At 42.1% G+C, this 6,152-nt stretch overlaps 1 long non-coding RNA gene across 1 annotated transcript in view; it reads right to left on the minus strand.

Moving 5' to 3' along the window:
- Positions 1 to 5,910: 5,910 nt before the first annotated feature.
- Positions 5,911 to 6,152, minus strand: part of LOC106722366 — a 32,335-nt gene continuing 32,093 nt past the window's right edge. Inside the window, exon 3 of the long non-coding RNA XR_001358288.1 lies at positions 5,911 to 6,118. This is a non-coding gene — a long non-coding RNA (uncharacterized LOC106722366). The remainder of the gene's footprint in view (positions 6,119 to 6,152) is intronic.

Genomic DNA, 6,152 nt, shown 5'->3' on the forward strand with positions numbered 1-6,152 from the left:
CAGAATGCACAGCATATTAGTGATGGCTAGTAGTGCTGTTCACCATTTGATCACTGAGTCAAATTTCACTTAGAAAATATTGCTAAAAAAAAGCTGTTATCCTGCCATGGCTTTGTAGTACCTTCTTGGAATTAGTCGGTGTCTCAATCCAATTTCTAGTGGTCAGGTATCCAAAAACACCATAAAAACTGGTAAACCTTTCATGACTTTCAGATAAAAAGCCACAATGGTCAGATCACTGTTAAGGCATAATGACCCTGATCCGGTTTCACAACTGCATTTCACAATTCTGGTTGCGTAACTTGTAACACACAAGTTGTCCCATTACAGACAATGGGGCTACTCATATACTTAAAATTATACATAGCTCATGTATTTTGCTGGGCTGGGTCCAATGTGAGAAATTTATTTTTAAACAAGTTCTTATTCATCCTTAAGATTCATAGATTCATAGATGTTAGGGTCGGAAGGGACCTCAATAGATCATCGAGTCCGACCCCCTGCATAGGCAAGAAAGAGTGCTGGGTCTAGATGACCCCAGCTAGATGCTTATTTATCCTCCTTTTGAAGACCCCCAGGGTAGGGGAGAGCACCACCTCCCTTGGGAGCCCGTTCCAGACCTTGGCCACTCTAACTGTGAAGAAGTTCTTCCTAATGTCCAATCTAAATCTGCTCTCTGCTAGCTTGTGGCCATTATTTCTTGTAACCCCCGGGGGCCCTTGGTGAATAAAAACTCACCAATTCCCTTCTGTGCCCCTGTGATGAACTTATAGGCAGCCACAAGGTCGCCTCTCAACCTTCTCTTGCGGAGGCTGAAAAGGTCCAGTTTCTCTAGTCTCTCCTCGTAGGGCTTGGTCTGTAGGCCCTTAACCATACGAGTGGCCCTTCTCTGGACTCTCTCCAGGTTATCCGCATCCCTCTTGAAGTGCGGCGCCCAGAATTGCACGCAGTACTCCAACTGCGGTCTGACCAGCGCCCGATAGAGGGGAAGTATCACCTCCTTGGACCTATTCGTCATGCATCTGCTGATGCACGATAAAGTGCCATTGGCTTTTTTGATGGCTTCGTCACACTGCCGACTCATGTTCATCTTGGAGTGTACTAGGACTCCAAGATCCCTTTCCACTTCCGTGCCACCCAGCAGGTCATTCCCTAGGCTGTAGGTGTGCTGGACATTTTTCCTCCCTAGGTGCAGCACTTTGCATTTCTCCTTGTTGAACTGCATTCTGTTGTTTTCTGCCCACTTGTCCAACCTGTCCAGGTCTGCTTGCAGCTGTTCCCTGCCCTCTGGCATGTCCACTTCTCCCCATAGCTTTGTGTCATCTGAAAACTTGGACAAAGTACAACTCTCTGGGTGCGACCCTCTAGCCAATTCGCCACCCACCGGACTGTGTAGTCATCCAAGTCACAGCCTCTTAACTTGTTCACCAGTATGGGGTGGGATACCGTATCAAAGGCCTTCCTGAAGTCTAAGTATACGACATCCACCCCTCCTCCTGTGTCCAGGCGTTTTGTAACCTGGTCATAAAAAGAGACTAGATTAGTCAGGCACGATCTGCCTGCTACCAACCCGTGCTGGTTTCCCCTCAGCATAATTTGTCCTGCTGGGCTCTCGCAAATGTGAGCCTTGATAATTTTTTCAAAGAATCTGCCTGCTACGAACCCGTGCTGGTTTCCCCTCAGCATAATTTGTCCTGCCGGGCTCTCGCAAATGTGAACCTTGATAATTTTTTCAAAGATTTTGCCAAGGATGGAGGTGAGACTGACTGGCCTATAGTTGCCCAGGTCCTCCTTCCTCCCCTTTTTGAAAATGGGGACTACATTGGCCCTTTTCCAGTCCCCTGGGACTTTGCCCATAAGAACACTTACACTTAAGAAGCAAGTGTATAATGTAGCAGTGGGGATGATCTAGCTGAATAGACAGTCTTTAGAACCAATCAAATGTTGAAAAAAATTGCAAATTCATTCCTGAATCTAAACCCAGGGAATACAAAGGATTTTGTTGACTATGTAGAATAAGAAGAGACTAAGACTGAGTGCAGATACTTTGTACAAACTTATCAAACAGGTTAGACTATTTTTCCAAACACAATATGGGATTATCAAACCAGACAGCTAAAAGCAATAGTGGAGTGGAGGTTTTTCCGAGGACTGATTATGCAGTTTTCATTGAACAGTCATTGGATGAAATATAGAAACAATCCTTGGAACAAAGGATGGTAAAGCACTGGAATAGACTACCTAGAGAAGTTGTGGAATCTCTTCCCCTGAAAATTTTCAAAAACAGATTAGATAGGCACTCAATTAAATCAGGGATGATCCTGCCTTGAACATTGGGCTGGACTAGATGACCTCCTGAGGTCCCTTCCAGCCTGATTTTCCTCTGATCCTATGATGATTCAGAAACTAATTTCCAACTATTAGTTTGATACTATTTGTATGGTCATCTTAGTTATTAATCACAACTATGTGGATATTCCTGAACTTCCACATTGATATCAAATTAAATAATTTGGCCAAATATCATATGAGATATTTATTAGGTTTTTAAATAATTTTTGTTTGAAAATGTTTTAGTCATTCAGTGTTAGGAAAGAGAGCAAAAGAAGACCAAGTGACTTAAATGACCAAAAAACAAATGTGCAATCTTGGATGTGAGCCATTTGCAAGTCATTCATAGTTTGAAAAATATTCATCTGCATATTTAATACAGGCAAAGAAAACAATATTGGATTGTGAACAATTCATGAACAACATGCGCGTCCATTAATGCTGACTAAATATCTTTAAAAGTCAGATACAATTTGGTCTCAAAGGTGCCTAAAGAAAAGGTGCCTAAAGAAAAGGATGCACATTTTAGGAATTGAAGTTTTCAGAATGCGAGTGGGGAAAGGAAGCAGAAGAAGCTTGTACTAGGGGTTCCCTAACCTGTGTTGAAGGGTTGAATGGGTGAATTGAAGCCCCCCCACGCCCCCCCCCCCACCTGGGGTGAGGACTCCAATACACCTGCCCCACTCTGGAGTGGGGACTCAAAAACTCCCAGACTGAATTCCCTCCACTCCCTTTCCCCCTCCCATTCTGAAAACAGCTGGAGGCTGGCAGGCAGTACAGACAGAAGTTGTAGAAATTGCTCTGTTTTGAAATGTCATGCAATGAAGGTGCAGATTTTCACCTGATTGGCCATTTTTGAAGTTGTCTGCAGCCATGCACTTGTAGTTGGTCATGGCTATAAGCCACTTTCTGTGGCCAGATCAGGAGGAAATTCTCACTTCTATCTGTGCCCCTAGATTCCAGGATTTAGGATGTAGGCATATCCAAAACCAAACTGTATCTGTTTTAAATCACTACATATATAGTTTCCTTTCACAGACCTTCCTTCTCTTCCCAGCTCTCCTTGAGCATATGTTGGCTGCTTTGTACCTAGGATTTCACTTAAGAAATTCACAATTTTGCATACAGAATTCTTAATGTAAAACTACATAAAATGTGGTGATTGTGGCTGATGGTTTACACGTCTTTGGATAGCAAAAATGGATGAGTTCCGCATGTGTTATGGTGGTTTGTTTTCATAGAAAATATGCTTCCTTTCAGCACATCTTTTTGCCTGTTTCTTAGAACTAGGCAAGGCATTGATATAAAGATACATTAAAGATGCTTTAACCCCCCCCCCCCACAGATTCGAACATTACTCAACTTCTCATGCTTGTGTTTGCTTTATACCTGTATCATGCCCAAAGACAGAGTACTAAAATCAGAATACTTTTAAGAAATGTAGGCATAATATAAGATGATTTTAACATTCTCCCAAGGTTTGTATTGCTTTTGTAACTATTTCTGAGTTCACATAAGAACAATTCATTCATGCCAGGACATTCAAAGTAAAACAACCCCCCCACCTTTTTTTTTGAAGTTTTGTTTTGACAGGAAGAATATTTCCAACTGTTTGTTATCTGTAGTATGAGACATGCATGCCAGGTTATTGGACAGAATTATTGTACCTACGCTTAGCTTTTGGCGTGCATTTAATACTCTAAACTAGTCCTGGTTATATCCATAAACTACACGTGACTGGAGGGTGTGCTAGCAAGTTGTGGGGCTACTTCTGGGAAGGTATCTCCTATGAAATATCAGTTTTGCACCCTTCAGGGCAAGGCAAGTATAGGGCACCTCAAAACCCTAGCCTCCACTGTGGGTGCTTTTTGGTTGAAGAAAGGCTAAGGGACACCACCCTGACAGGAATATGCCCTCACTGACGTATTAGGCAGTCAGCAGCAGTTCTTATGTGTTGCTTTTTGGCAGAAGCTACAATCATCAAGGCACTGAAGGTCTGGATTTGGTGTGGCCTTTGGATACTGTCTCAATGGTCTAAAGTGGAGGTGGTTGATGTTGGCCAGCCTCCACTCTTCCATACTCTCACTTAGGTGTACACATAAAAGGTCTTGGTGTGATGGTCGCTGGACTCCATACAAACAAATGGGTCAGGCACCTGACTAGACTTCTTACACATACACTATCATCCAGGGGACTGATGGTTACCTACTATTACCCTCAATATTAAGGTAATCAATGCAGAACTTTTTTTTTTTTTCCTGGGCTCTCAACTACCTCCAAGCTACCTTCTATAGGATGTGGCTATTAGTGTTCTTCAGTGCAGGGTTAGTTGCTTCTTTGAACTTTTTTTTTCTATATATTTCTTTCTTTGCTGGTAGGAGGGAAGGGAGAAAGTAAGAGGAGACACACTTCACATTTGTAACAGATAAGAAATTGTAGTTTTAACATTTGTATTTTACAACTAGCTGCTGCATCTGTCAGCTATTAAGTACTTTTTAATTACATTGAAAATTTTCTCTTTCCTGTGGCAGGTTCCTGCATCTTATTTTTATACTGTGATTTCGGTCAAAAGGAAATCACATGGCACTTTCCATAAGGGCCAGATTGTGTGAATTTTGTGAATATTACATTTGTGTGATACGGAACTAGAAGCAGTTCAATAAATCTAACAATCATTTATGTACAGGGAAGGTGCTTGTATTCAATCAGCCAATATAATGGTGCATTCTTCTACCCCCTCATGCCCCATGGGGTGGATACAGCTAGGGTTCACTGGTGCAGTTGTACCCTACCATTAATTCCTGCTTCATCCAAATATTAAAACCAACTGCCTCTGGCAGTGGCAGAAGTATTTCTGTTCAGGCAGCAGTGAGAGCATCAATTGTATTTACAGACCATTAAAACCTAACTGATTCCTTCTAAACTTTCCATTCCATAGGCATTAATGACCCTTTCTCTTTTTTAATGATCTTGCTGTTCCACTAATCAAGATAGACTTTCTCCTGCAATCCTGTTGTCTTTTAGCAACTCCTGGCAATGCAGTTCCTATTTCCCAGCTCTGCAGATTATATTTAACTCATGCCAATGAAGCTATAGTTGTTCTTTATTCAATCTAAAACTGAATAATAAAGCCCTACACCCTTAGCACAGGGCTGCTCAACCTTTTTCCCCAGTGGGTCAGATAAGCAGTGCCCCAGATCCTGCTGGTGGTCCCACTAGGGGTATGCAGGCAGCTAGTTGATCTGGAAGGGGTACATAATAATAATAAAAAAAAGGATTAGGAGCTTCTGCTCTAACCCTACATAGAGAGACCTAAGTGTTACTCCTATTACCCTGAACTATGTGGAAGCCTCAGATTTACACATCACCTAAATGTGTGTGTGGGTGGGCGGGGAGGATAATAGTTTTGGTGCTTTTTCAATCAAGTCGCTAATCTATCCTGTGCCTTAATTCCCCATTTTTTAAATAAAAATAATACTTCTCTCCTTCAGAGGGGCTTTGTGAGATGTCCAGATACAATAACGATGAAGATAATACCAGAGCCTAGACAGAGTAGAGGAATACTTAGAATGTGTGATATAGTGCTGCACAGAAAACTGGAATGTATTTATTTTTTCTTGGGGCCTACAGAAACTCTTATTCCTCAGGCTCTATTATTTCTCCCTCCTCAGAATAAAAACATTGACATTAGGGGTGGGGGTTGGTTCCATCCTCAGAGGTTGGTTGATTCCTCATATCATGCTCTCACTCTTGCTATAGATCTGTGCCAATTCCAAGCCTTCTGCACCTGTGAAGAAAGGAGGCAAGAATTGCCTCAGCAG

This window comes from Alligator sinensis, unplaced genomic scaffold (genome assembly GCF_000455745.1).
Source record: "Alligator sinensis unplaced genomic scaffold, ASM45574v1 scaffold528_1, whole genome shotgun sequence".
Lineage (NCBI taxonomy): Eukaryota > Metazoa > Chordata > Crocodylia > Alligatoridae > Alligator > Alligator sinensis.